Source organism: Podarcis bocagei (genome assembly GCF_964188305.1).
Source record: "Podarcis bocagei genome assembly, chromosome: 12".
Taxonomy (NCBI): Eukaryota; Metazoa; Chordata; class Lepidosauria; order Squamata; family Lacertidae; genus Podarcis; species Podarcis bocagei.
Genome location: NC_138137.1, coordinates 32,595,403 through 32,609,135, shown reverse-complemented (window position 1 = coordinate 32,609,135; position 13,733 = coordinate 32,595,403). Strand labels below are relative to the sequence as shown.

At 45.4% G+C, this 13,733-nt stretch overlaps 1 long non-coding RNA gene across 1 annotated transcript in view; it reads right to left on the bottom strand.

The window, feature by feature from the left end:
• Window positions 1-588: 588 nt before the first annotated feature.
• LOC308570268 overlaps window positions 589-13,733 on the bottom strand; it is a 69,820-nt gene continuing 56,675 nt past the window's right edge. The window contains exons 2-3 of the long non-coding RNA XR_014001059.1: window positions 4,460-4,656; window positions 589-2,342 (exon numbers count right to left, since the gene is read on the bottom strand). This is a non-coding gene — a long non-coding RNA (uncharacterized lncRNA). The remainder of the gene's footprint in view (window positions 2,343-4,459; window positions 4,657-13,733) is intronic.

Genomic DNA, 13,733 nt, shown 5'->3' with positions numbered 1-13,733 from the left:
AGAGGCACATCCATTGCTTCTCCCACTTTTTTTGCTTCTGGTCCACCATCAGAATGCGCCACACACACACCGGAAAAGTTGTCAATGTGGGAATGTGGTTGGCAAAGGTTTCCCTGCTCCTGCTATAGCTGGAACAAGAGGGGCGAGTGAACATGTGATTTGTGCATCCACATACAGTCATGCAAAACACTTGATGACGCCCTGACTCTTGCTTAGCGTAATCAGTTGCGGTCAAAGCAAAGGCATCCTGAGTGGTAGTGACATATGCACAGTGGTGTAGCTAGGCGCTCGGGTGCCTGGTGCAGGGGCGTGTCCTGCAGCCGGGGGCGGGGCGATCTGCCCATGGGGGCGTGGCAAGCCTCTACAATGTTTGGAGCTTCTCCACCGCCTCCCCCTCAGCTGTAGGGCGGCTGAGGGAGAGGCAGTAGACAGATGCAAGTCCTACACTGCGGTTTCAGGCAAGGCGGAACCTGCAGGCACCTAAGCCACCACGTCACTCCTAAAAAGTTTTGTGAGCCCTTTTTAAAAAAACAAACAAACATTTTGCCAACCCCCCCCCTCAGTAATAATACCCAAGGTGGACCGCACCCCCCACTTCCTCTGCCACCACATATGCAGAAGTTCTCAACCATGCTCTTGGACTGAGAGCAGCAACAAACATTTTGCTGAAAGACCACGAACCAGCCCACATTTTGCATCAGTCCCATTCAGCCGACAAAAGGGAGAGAGGCAAGCCAGGAAGTGTGATACCAGCCACACACAAAATGTTCTAGACTTTTAACTGTGCAGTTGGCGCACAAAACAGGCTTGCAACATTTTCACTGCCTGAGTGACTAGAATAGGCTTGGCTTGGCTGGGTATCTTGCCTTTGAAGTGCAGTGAAATCCTACGGCTTTTATTTTCTTGGCGAACACATGTAAGGACTCTCCTATTTTTGACCCCATATGGAGTCCTATAATCTAGTCTCGCCTGGGGCACCAGAACCTTTTAGGCCATCACTGCTGAAATTGGTACTGGGAGGGAAAATAACATCTCTTGGAAGAGTCAGAAGAGACTACGAGGAAATTCTCCGAGGGGAATGTTATAAAAGAAAAGGGGAGGCTAGTTTCCTCTCTTTTTTATTCCCTTTCTAAGTTTAACTCTTTCCCATTTATAGTAATGTAATCAGTTTAGTTTTGACTACAATTTTGCCTAAATTGAATCGCTGTCGGTGCTGCATACAGCTACGTGTTCACCGGAAAATAAATTCTAAGTCACTTTTAGAGTGCCTGAAAGAGAAATGAGCTTTTGTACAAAAGTCTGATAGTACTAGGAGAGGCAACTGGTTGGTTTGGGGTGACCTGGAAATTGATGTTCTTGTTTTGTGATCGTTTAAGCAATTTAGTTTTAATTCATTTCTGAATTTAGAGCCTTTAATGAATTTGGCACTGATGGTGCAAGGAATGGCAAGGAGATAACACAGCGACTTTCATTTATGTACCTCTACTCAATTATCTCTTTACTCCATTCAGATTCTGCTGATAGGAAGCATTAGGAAAATGGTGGCTTCACCAGGGTTTGGGCAATCTTACCTGAAATGGGGATTAACCTGTGATTTCTAACTTACTTTTGTGTTTGCTTTTAGACAAGAGCATTCATGGGCATACATTCCCTAAAATCAGAAAAGCATGCCCTAACTTTATTTCATGTTTAGCATTATACTCTTGCAACATCTGATCTTGCAACGGTAATGTGGGAGTTGACCTTTCTGGGGAAGAGTAATATTTCTGCAATGGGAAATCCATGATTCTGCTTGCAATTTTTTCTTTCTTTCTTTTAAACAAAATATAGAAAATGGTGAGCGCTCTTTGTTGATTTTGCAGTGATGGAAGATAAGTTACAGAAACCTAGCATTCTTATAGGGTTTTGTACTTATCTCTGAGTTTTTACCAAACCTGTAAAGTAGAACAGCATTGTTATTATTCCCATATTGCAGATGGGGATGTTGAGGCTGAAAGAGAGAGTGACTTGCATAAGGATTTCTGGTAAGTTCATCTCTGAGGAGGTGATGTTTGGACCTCCGGGTTCCTAGCTCACATTCTTAGCCATTCACTGGGTTCTGAGTTATGGATAGGAGGCTTTCAACAATAGAATGGAATACCTCATAAAGTGGTTGACTTTCCTTCATTGAAGGTTTTTAAACAGATGTTGGATGGCCATCTCTCAGGGATTCTTCAGCTGTGATTCCTACATTGTAGGGGATTGGACTAGGTGAACCTTGGAGTCCCTTACAACTCTGTGATTCTATGACTCAAAAGGTGTAAATTGTCGTATCTATAGCTGTATCTGGAGATTTGTTTGCCCTGTGAAAGAGAAAAATAATGATTACATCTCAGTTTCTCAGTTCTTGTATTTTTAATAATTATGCAAGTCTGCGTGCATGCAACGCTACCTAAGATACTGTCCCCCGGGAATTTATTCTGCCCAAGAAAAGTGGCACAGTGTTTTTTCATGCTAATGTACAGCTACCATTTAGCTGGTATATTACAATGATTATTAGGGAAGATTTCAGTTCTAGCCATTGTTGCTCTGATACCCCAAATCCTGTGTAAAACTATGCATGAATTTTAGCGAGAAGACAGAGAGGCAGAAAAGTGGCTTCCTTCAGCATTTTGCTATTTATTCTGGGCCGTTACTGCTTAAAAAAAGGGGTCAGAGTGACCTTTTCCTCATCAAAAAGGCATGTACAGTGCTCTCTGAAAAGTTTTTTTTCAAAGCCACTGCCTCATTTGACCCAACAGTGTGGTCTGTGAGGGACATACAGAGGCGATCCTGTAGTCTCTGCTATGCTGATCACATTCCCCAAGCTTAGGAGAAGAGACTGAAATTCCACAATTGGATACTCTTCTTTCAAAGAATCACAGTTATCACACACACACACCATGGTGAATACATGTACCCCATGATTGAAATTAAGAGTTATCATCTCAGCTTGTTCACACGTTTCCAATATAGCAAAAAATTAGACTTAAGATTGGGGTGCAGTGGTATCATCCAGTCCAGCTTCTGCCAATACGACACTTTCCAAAACTACAGTAGAATCTCTGATAAACCAGACATCACTTTAAGTCTCCCTCCCCACTCTGGAACTAGTACCATTGTCTGGTAGACAAAAGCAATGGCAAAGGGTTCCGCCATCATGATCCAGCAATAATCATGGACGATGGGATGTTGTGTGTGATGATCATCACATGAGGAACAGCTACTTGCAGCGACATTAGTCGAAGTATATAGGCACATTTTCTCACCTGTGAGATAAACTCACTGACATCTGTGTCACTGCATTGTACCTGTTGGGTGTACATGAAAATGGCCAGTGCATGGTAATCTGCATGCGTATTTACCCCAGTGGATAGGCACCCACATCAGTGCACAGGTGTCTGTTGTCTTATCCTCATATAGCAGCATTCAGGGCTCTCCTACACACATGAAAGGTGGGTCTTTGAATGTGGCTTCACTCTGTCTAACGGTAGGGCTGGCCTTGCTTTCATTGTATTGGCTTGCTTAAGAAAGCTTTCTAAAATAAATCAGTGTTTAATATGGAGCTAAATGACCGGTATAATATAGAAGTACAAATAGTCAGAAGCAAAATATAATTGGACAGCCATCTGTAATGGAAGGTTTAAAATTAAGAGCATTGGAACATAAGAGCTCTTACGGATCAGACCAAAGGCTTGTCTTGTCCAGCATGCCATTCTCACAGAGGCAAGCAGGAGTGCTTCCAAGCGCACTGTTTTGAGGGTGAGATTCAGTCACACGCCAGCAAATTAAGTTATTTTTCATTCGGCTAAAAAAAATATGATAGTTTTTCCAGATAACTGAAGATTGTTGGATCCCTTGTGTTAAGTATATTTTCCACTTTCATCTCTGCTAAGCAAATTTTGCAGACTTTCATGTTGTTTCAAAAACTTACAAAGCCTACTTGACCTAAACAGCAAGGTAAATAAAAATGTTAGACTATACAGTACACCGTTAGGTGCGGCTTCTGTCCAACATATTCACCTCTTAAAAAGCAATTGCCTGTCTCTAACCTTCATCTTTGGCACAAATCCACTATCCTGAGGGACTAGTAGCTTGCTTTCGTGAAAGCTGGGAAAGTGAAAGTTGGAATTGTTAGGGCTCTGCTAAGTGACTACGAGTCGCACAGAAGCGGCTCAATACCTTGCCCACCTCAGGACTTCTAAATCACTGCCTCTCTCGTTTAGTTCAGTGAGCATTTTGTCTCTGCGAAGGACCGAGTGTCAGTTCCTATATAAGCCCTTAGTAGTCATTTATGTGCAGATTCCCACCAGGAGTACTCAAACGCCTAAGGGTTTGTGAGAGCGAGCCAGAAAAAAGACTTGCAAGATTTAGCCTTCCTGTCGTTTTTCCAATAAAAATATATGTAGAGAAATCTAGAATTATATGTAAGTCCATTTACTTTTTGATATTACCACATCATTTCCACTTCTGGCAAAGGGGACTTTGCTGAGGTTAGTTTTGGGCACAGCCTCCCTGAGCACATTGGCACCCTTCTGCAATTTCGATAGAGGCCTCATTCACGGGAATCGCCATGGCGACCTCGCTGCCCTCCCGTTCTTCTCACAGAGTTATTTGTTGAGTCTCTCACGCCGCTGTCTGAGGACATAAACATGTTACACAGGCGGCGCATTAGATGGAGGTGAAATACAGATGATGATATTTAAGGGCTTACAATAGTCATTAAGAGCTCTTTAACCACAGGGCCAGGCTGGGAAGAAGCCAGGGCCCTGACTGCATGTTTTGGCTACTTTCTTCTTCAGATTTATCTGCTTCTTTCTACCACTGAAACCTGGCCAATTATGTCAGCCCGGTGGCAACGAGAGCAGGGAGGTGCAGAGGAGGACCCAACGAAAACATCCAACCCCTGTTAATAGGATTATAAGATTTGAGGACTATAATATTGTTGCAGCTGATTTATTTTGAAAGTTGGTTTTGTTTTAGCGAAAAACAAGCCCTGACTGACACCCATGGGAGTTAGAGCCACGTTGCCAAATACAATCATTTCTGGTTTGAAAGATGTGATTGCTTTTTAATGTGGAAATTTCACAAGGTTACGTTGGGGTGGGGGGGGAAGGTGAGACTAAACGCCTTTTTTATAACAAAGTCACTTTGAGATATGCACTACAACACCCTGACAGTGTCCAGATACTGCCCGGCAACTTTTTTCCTTTCCTTTTTTTTTTTTTTTGGTATCAAAACAGATGGGAAGCACAAACTTCACTACTTCTGAAATGCAAGTTCTGTTATGGCTCTTTTCTAAAAGGGGGGAGGGAGAAAGGAGGTGTGTGAAAGAAGGGGGATTAAGCGCGTGATTTAAAAAGAAAGAAGGAAAGAAAAATAAATAGAGGCTTCAACTGCAAGCCACACACACAAATACACCCAAAGGGGCAGCGAAAAAGGGATATAGGAGAGAAGAATGCAGTCAATCCAATCAAGCAATCGGGACAAAATAATCTCGCTCATTCTCCTTGATAGCTCCGGCGGCCAAACTTGACAGCCCACAATTTGGCATATTCAAAAGGAGTTTGGTTTTTGAGGCTACAAGACATCCTTCTTCAAATTGGTCAGGAAAATAAGCGATATTAATAATAACCATAATAAAGAGGCCTGTCATTTTAAAAAGCAATCTTCCTAAGGACATAAAGAGGATGCAAGAAAGGGTGGAAAAGCCCTCTTTCATTCTCCTTTTAACAAATGTCTGCTCCCGGCTCGGGGGGGGGGGGCGCTCCACAGTAGACCTAACTATTATTGGCAGAGAGGGAAAGTTCAGCGTTTGTCAGATTTCTTCATCTTCTTCTTTAGCACGGACCTATTTTTCATGGATGAAATCTGGTACAGTCACAAAACGCTCGTTGCTTAATATGACCTCAAGAGATTGAGTTTTTAAATTTCATTTCTACAAGGGTAAGAGGGACTCACAACTTCCATGGTAATTTTCTCGCCCCCAATATTGCTTGCTTACAGAGGACACCCCCCTGTGTATTATATATATCTGAACTTTTATCTAAGTCTGTAGGAAGCTGTCTCGTATCAGGTCAAAACCATTCGCCCATCTACAGCTCCTCAAAGTCTTAGGTAGATGTCTTTCCCATCCTAACCAGAGACCGAAACTTCTGTGTGCAAAGCTCTGCCGCTGACACACTCTATCCAATAAAGAAGCTTTAGTTGGGGCCTTGGGCAAGGATAGGACAGGTTATCACATAGTCTTGGTAGGGTCAGGGTGCCAGGAAGTCTTTGCTAAGAAGTGCATTCTGGCATGCCTGCATCTTTGGTATTTCTTCTTGAAAGGAAAAAAAGGTGTGGACTCAGTGCCGGATTTACGTATAAGCTAAACAAACTATAGCTTAGGGCCCCACTCTCTTGGGGGGCCCCAAAAAAATTAAAGGAAAAAAACTGGATATACATTTCCAAAATATAAGATAAAAAACAAATAAAATAAAACCTACACACAGCAACAGTGTTTTGTGTTGTGTAGGCTCCTGTGATGTAAGTAATGGGCCCTGCCTGCTAGCCTGCTCCCTAAAATATCACATATAAAGGGCCCCATTGCCTTCAGTAGCTTAGGGCCTCATCAAACCTAAATCCGGCCCTGGGTGGACTAGTTAGACTACTGGGCTGGAGGTTCCCCACCATCGAAAAAGAAAGCAAGGCTGGGGAGAAGTCATAGGGTGGATCTGCAATTGCTAGCCTAGGTGTGTCAAGATGCTGGGCTTCTGTCAAGTACGGGAGTTCCCCTCTCCCTTCAGGTGACACATCGATAAGGATTAATGCACATTTGGCAGATTTACAGTCCTTTTATTCCAGCATTATGTTACAAGCACACACACAGGCAACTCTCCACAAGGATAGCAGTTGCCTACTCTGACTCCTCCCCACTTCCATAGCCAAGAAGCACACCAACAGGAAGTTCCTCCCCCCTGCGTCTCCTTTGTTTCCTGACATGCCCCCCCCTCTCGAATTATGCATCGCCCAGCTGCTCCCTCCCTTCTGGTTGGCTAGCTATTATCTCATAGCTGAGTAGCTCCTCTCTCAACTGTGCATCTTCTGTTCTGCCCATCTCTCTGCCTCTGGAAATGCTTGACTGGGGGGGGGACATGTGAATATTTCCCCTCCTCTTCTGTTAGGAGCCAATCTCCCTGCAATTGCATTCCCCAATCGTCCGATCCAGACCAGCCCCTGACAGCTGGAGGCAGCCTGGAAACAAAACTAGGTCAACGTCAGAGGTTGACCTCAGCGGGCATTTGCCAAGGCCCACACCTCAGCAGGGGACCCACAATTGCCCACAAGCTGCTGATTCTGCTCCTCATGCTCACCCCCTCTTGCCCTTACCAACTGTTTACCATTACTGACTGCTTGATGCTGACCTCAGGTCCTTTTATGGTGCATTCATGTCGATTTGTGCTCATGATGGTATTGGCGTGTTATACATAATTCCACTTTCATGACTGTTTGCTCCTGCAAAAATTTCAGGGCTGGCATGCTGCTTTGTTTCCAATCAGTGCATGTCCTATCCCTTCTTGCTGTAACTTTTTATACCAGGGCATTCTGGTTTATTTATTGTCCCTCTTTTATTGTGCTACAGTGTATGAGCGCTCATCAAGATGGCAATACAGTGGTACCTCTGGTTAAGAACTTAATTCATTCCTGAGGTCCGTTCTTAACCTGAAACTGTTCTTAACCTGAAGCACCACTTTAGCTAATGGGGCCACCTGCTGCTGCCGCGCCGCCGGAGCACGATTTCTGTTCTCTTCCTGAAGCAAAGTTCTTAACCCGAGGTACTATTTCTGGGTTAGCAGAGTCTGTAACCTGAAGCGTATGTAACCTGAAGCATCTGTAACCTGAGGTACCACTGTAATGTGATAGCACTGGGGAAGCATCCCAGAATAAAGCGGAATGATATGCGAACGGCCCAGTATAAACCCACCACAAATGCACTATTATTGTATCAATGGTTTGTTGTGGAATGCACACACACACACACACACACACACACCCCCCATCCGGAGGGGTTGCTTTCTTCTCTTTTATCCCTAGTGGCTATTTTCTGGGGCAGAGCCCAAGTAGGTGAGCCTGGGGAAGAATGAGGGGGCCCTGAGTGGTAGGGGACCCACCATGGACATCTGGCTTGAGGCCTCACGGAACTGGCACTGTAGGTAGAGAACAGAAGGTACAAAGTCCCTGGGACCACGACCAGAGAGGCAGGCAGGGAAAGATGCACCAGGGATAACAGACCCAAGCAAGCTCAAGGCTAACAGTTGCTGAAGCAAAGCTCATTCCTGAGCTGGAATCTTTTATAGTCCTACCAGGTCAAGGGAAGCCAGGTGGCCCTCTGGATAGGTGGATCCACCCTGGAGGCTGGGCTGAGAGAGGCCATCATACTCCTGCAAGCTTTCCCATCCACAGCTGCCCATAATCGCTCCTTATAAGCAGCGTCAGGGTTCAGTTCCACACAGTTCCTGATTCTTGCTGTGTTGGTTCCTGATAACAAAACAGTAGCGCACAAGGAATGTTTGCCGAAGAAGCAAATTCTTGTGACTCCTGGTTTTGTTTTGCCTCTCTATTTTGTTGTGAGATGTTTTATTGCATTGTAATTTTTTTTAAATGTGCATTGTCCTGCAACCCTTGGTCTTCTTAATAATTAAGTAAGTAACATTGTGTGGACTAGATTTTTATTGTTTATTTACAAATGGGACTGAGAGGGTTTCTTACCTCTGGCTAATTCAGCTACTTGGACTGAAGAATAAGGATGAAACAAAAAATACTGAACCGTCAGGCTTTTACACTGAATGATGGCTCCCCAGACACAGTCCCAGGTTTGAAACCCTGGCAATAACTATATTGTACTTAAAAACCATCTGTGTGTGTGTGTGTGTTTTAAAAATTATTTATATAGTGGAAAGTGTCTGAAAGGTTTGTTTAAAATAATTTGATTGGTAGCATACCTGAATTCCAGGTTCTGTCTTTCATCAGTATACAAACTTAAAGGAATCACACTGTTAAATAATATTTAGAGGGGTTACCTAATACTCTGAGGATTAAAGAGGAAATCCTACATTTACTCAGATGTATGTCCCTTTATGTTCAACGGAGCTTATTCTCAAGCAGGTGTGCATGGGATTGCAGCCTAAGTACCACTCTGGGGAATTGCTGAGGAATACATGGTCAGCTTCGTACATTGATGCATACATGATGGAAGGGATGCCTTAAAATCAAGTCTTGATGAAAAGGTGTGTTGAAAATAAAATATATAACCATCTATCAGCCTTATAAAGATCCCACTGTTTTACACCTAGAGAATGTTAGGTTAACTGTAAAGAAAAGGAGTGAATACTATATATTGTTTACCAGTTGTAATCTTGTTTCACTATTTTTACCGTATGCCTGTGGAGGGCTAGATCCTTGCCTTCAGTTACTTTTTGGATCAATAGTGTCAGATTTCTGTGGAACTGATTTCAAACTTTTATCAAACACTGAAGGCATACCGCAAAAGATTAACTTTAAAAAAAGATGGGTGTCTTTTAGTAGATAGTTAAACAAGAACAACAACAAGAAGATTTATGTTGCCCATTCTGGATATGCTTTTGGAGAAATGGCTTGCCATTCTGTCCATTTTTGCAAAAATCAAGGAAATGATGGTGACTATCCCTCCCCCAATTTAACGAAAACCTAGTTGCTGTATCAAGAAATATGAGCTTATTTAAAACACACACACAAAGGACCTTTTGCTTTTTTGTGTAAGTCAAAAGTGGTCCCATTCCAAATAATAATAATAATAATAATAAATTTTATTTATATCCCGCCCTCCCCAGCCGGAGCCGGGCTCAGGGCGGCTAACAACACTAAAATAGTGCAACATTATAAAAACATCATAAGAATTAATTAAAATCAAAATTGATGGCAACCATAAACTAAAGTATTGTAAAGATTGCCAAAGGAGGGAGTCAGGCTGTGCCCTAACCAAAGGCCTGGTGGAACAGCTCTGTCTTGCAGGCCCTGCGGAAAGATGTCAAGTCCTGCAGGGCCCTTGTCTCTTGTGACAGAGCGTTCCACCAGGTTGGAGCCGCAGCCGAAAAAGCCCTGGCTCTAGTTGAGGCCAGCCTAACCTCTCTGTGGCCTGGGACCTTCAAGATGTTTTTATTTGAGGACCGTAAGTTCCTCTGTGGGCCATACCAGGAGAGGCGGTCCCGTAGATACGAGGGTCCTAGGCCGTGTAGGGCTTTGAAGGTTAAAACCAGCACCTTAAACCTGATCCTGTACTCCACCGGGAGCCAGTGCAGCTGGTATAGCACCGGATGAATGTGATCCCGCAGCGAAGACCCCGTAAGGAGTCTCGCTGCGGCATTCTGCACCCGCTGGAGTTTCTGGGTCAGTCTCAAGGGCAGCCCCACGTAGAGCGAGTTTCAATAATCCAGTCTGGAGGTGACCGTCGCATGGATCACAGTGGCTAGGTCAGGGCGAGAGAGGTAAGGAGCCAACTGCTTAGCTTGGCGGAGATGAAAAAATGCCGCCTTTGTTATAGCTGCAATCTGCGCCTCCATGGAGAGGGAGGTATCGAAGATTACACCCAAACTCTTAACGGACGGTGCTGGCACTAATTGCACCCCCGCAAGAGATGGGAGTTGCCCCCTCAATCCCATATCGTCCCGTCCCAGCCATAGGACCTCTGTCTTCAAAGGATTTAACTTCAACCGGCTCCCACGTAACCATCCAGCCACAGCTTCCAAGCATCTGATCAGTGTGTCTGGGGCCGAGTCAGGATGGCCATCCATCAACAGATAGAGTTGGGTGTCATCAGCATACTGATGGCAGCCCAGCCCAAAACTCCGGACAAGCTGGGCGAGGGGGCGCATAAAGATGTTAAAAAGCATCGGGGAGAGAATCGCACCCTGAGGCACTCCACACACCAAGGAGTGGCGGGATGACAGTTCCCCCCCAAGCGCCACCCTCTGTCCCCGACCAGAGAGAAACGAGCGCAGCCATTGAAGGACTGTGCCCCGGATCCCCACGTCGGCGAGGCGGTGGTCCAGAAGTTCATGATCGACCATGTCGAAAGCTGCTGACAGATTAGAAGAATCAGCAGCCCCGACCCGCCTCGATCCAGCTGTCTACGAAGATCATCTGTTAGGGCGACCAGAGCCGTCTCGGCCCCATGACCAGCGCGGAAGCCGGACTGGAATGGATCCAGAGCCATGTGTTTAGGGTTCTTTGCGATTTATGCTATGCCTCGGGCATCTGATTTGCATCCATAAAGGTAAAGGTAAAGGGACCCCTGACCATTAGGTCCAGTCGTGGCCGACTCTGGGGTTGTGGTGCTCATCTCGCTTTATTGGCTGAGGGAGCCAGCGTACAGCTTCCAGGTCATGTGGCTAGCATGACTAAGCCGCTTCTGGTGAACCAGAGCAGCGCACAGAAAAGCTGTTTACCTTCCCGCCGGAGCGGTACCTATTTATCTACTTGCACTTTGACGTGCTTTCAAACTGCTAGGTTGGCAGGAATTTGCATCCATAGGAGCTGCAAATAGGGTTGAAGGTGATGGTGCCACTTATAGTGTGAGGTTTCTGTGGCTCATCCTGTGTGACCTATAGCACGTCACCTATATACTACTGTATCTGTAGGTAACAGCCCACAGGGGAGACATGATCTTATGACCTATTTGCTCATTGTTATTCCACCATAGGCATCAGGGTGGAGCTGGGTTCCCATTACAAACACATCTAGGATGAGCATGAGAACTGCTCTTGAATGACTTCAGAACTGGAAACTCTGGCTTTCAGAAATGCCCCTTCAGTAAGTGGTTGGCAAGCATCCTTTGCATCTAGCACAGCGTCTCTGCACCATGTGATGCTGCTTGCCAAGAATTCCATGAAAGATCAACATGTATGTTGCATACTTTCCAATATCTGGCGGCCCCAAACTGGGATGCTTACTTTTGGGTCTGGGGCTCTGCACGAGCCAGCTGTTTCCCACCAGAGCACCGGACCAAAAGATGGGACATTCCAGGATCCAATCAGAAGCTGGGATGGCTTCTTTAATTCCAGAATATCCAACTTAAATAGGGAGAGTTGATATTGCGTGAAGGGCCCTGAGGCTCCTGCCACCTGTTAGGAGCAGATTAAATAAGTTTGACCCAATACAGAGTGACAAGATGACACATTGCATGGTCAGGAAGAAGAGAAGGACAGAGGAATTTGCACCCGTATAATCTTAAGAGACCCCAAGGGCCATACACATGTGGTCTCCCATCCAATTTGAAACCATCCCAGACCCTGCTCAGCTTTGCAAATGTGCTAGCAGTTTTATTGCTGCACCGCTAGGAATGGTTCAGAAAGCTATCCATACTTCTCACATTCACTCTTAATCTGGTAAAAAATAATATTAGCCCTGTGGGTGAAATGTGCATACACGGAATAATTGCACCTGGTACCTGCTTTTCATGTCCTTCCATCAGAGGTTCTCCGACCGACCTGCTGTGCCAAACTGGTCATTTCAAAGGGAGGCACAAGAGGAACACAAATGACGCCGCTCAAACGCTTCCTTGTCAGAGTGGATTGAAATAACACGGATGCCATGGAACCTTTTACTTTCCCATGTAATCATTGCTATCATTACACTGGTATGGTGCATTCGGAATGCATGTCAGCCTGTTCTCTTTTTAACTCAGAGGAGAGGAGAAGGTGCTGTTATTGCAGGGTGCCTTGTGAAAAGCTCAGCAGACGGTGTTATTATTATATCTGCTGGGCGCAGCACAGAGAGCACACAATAATGCATGCTTATTAAGAGGCAGAGGAAGCATGGAGGAAATGCATTTGGCTGTTGTCAGGGAAGCCGGGGGCCTGGAGGCACCGGAGGAGAGTTTAGTACCGTAAAAAAAGAAAGGGGAAAGAGAGGATGGATTCACTTTTTCCAGCTAACACCACCCAGTGGTACCATTGGAAATGGTGCAGTGGGAGGCAGGGAGGCCGGCAGTACATAGAGACAGCGCCAATAGCAGCTGGAGCCAACTAATTCTAGTCTTGTCCCCATCGACCTCCCTGCTGAGTTTAACAAGGGGCAACACTGAGACTAAGAAGGAGGAAGGTGACAGGCAGAGCTACCTCCTGCAATGGATGTAAGGTAAAGTAAAAAGGTAAAGGACCCCTGGACCGTTAAGTCCAGTCAAAGGCAACCATGGGGTTTCAGCGTTCATCTCACTTTCAGGCCAAGGGAGCCGGCGTTTGTCCAGACAGTTTTCTGGGTCATGTGGCCAGCATGACTAAACCGCTTCAGGCGCAACGGAACACTGTGACGGAAACCAGAGCGCACGGAAACACCGTTTACCTTCCCACCGCAGTAGTACCTATTTATCTACTTGCACTGTTGTGCTTTTGAACTGCTAGGTTGACAGGAGCTGGGACAGAGCAATGGGAGCTTACCCCATCATGGGGATTCGAACCACCAACCTTCTGATCAGCAAGCCCAAGAGGCTTAGCGGTTTAGACCACAGCTCCACCCGCTCCCTCTAATGGATGTAAGACGGCAGGCTGGCAGGGGCTGGCTCAGGGTGGACTGAAGTTCGTGAGGCAGTGCCCCATTCATCCTACTACTACATTCGTCTCTACTACTGAAATCCAAGATGTAAACCCTGCTCCCTATACATTGTGGAGGATACTATGAGTACCAGGTGCTTGCTGACT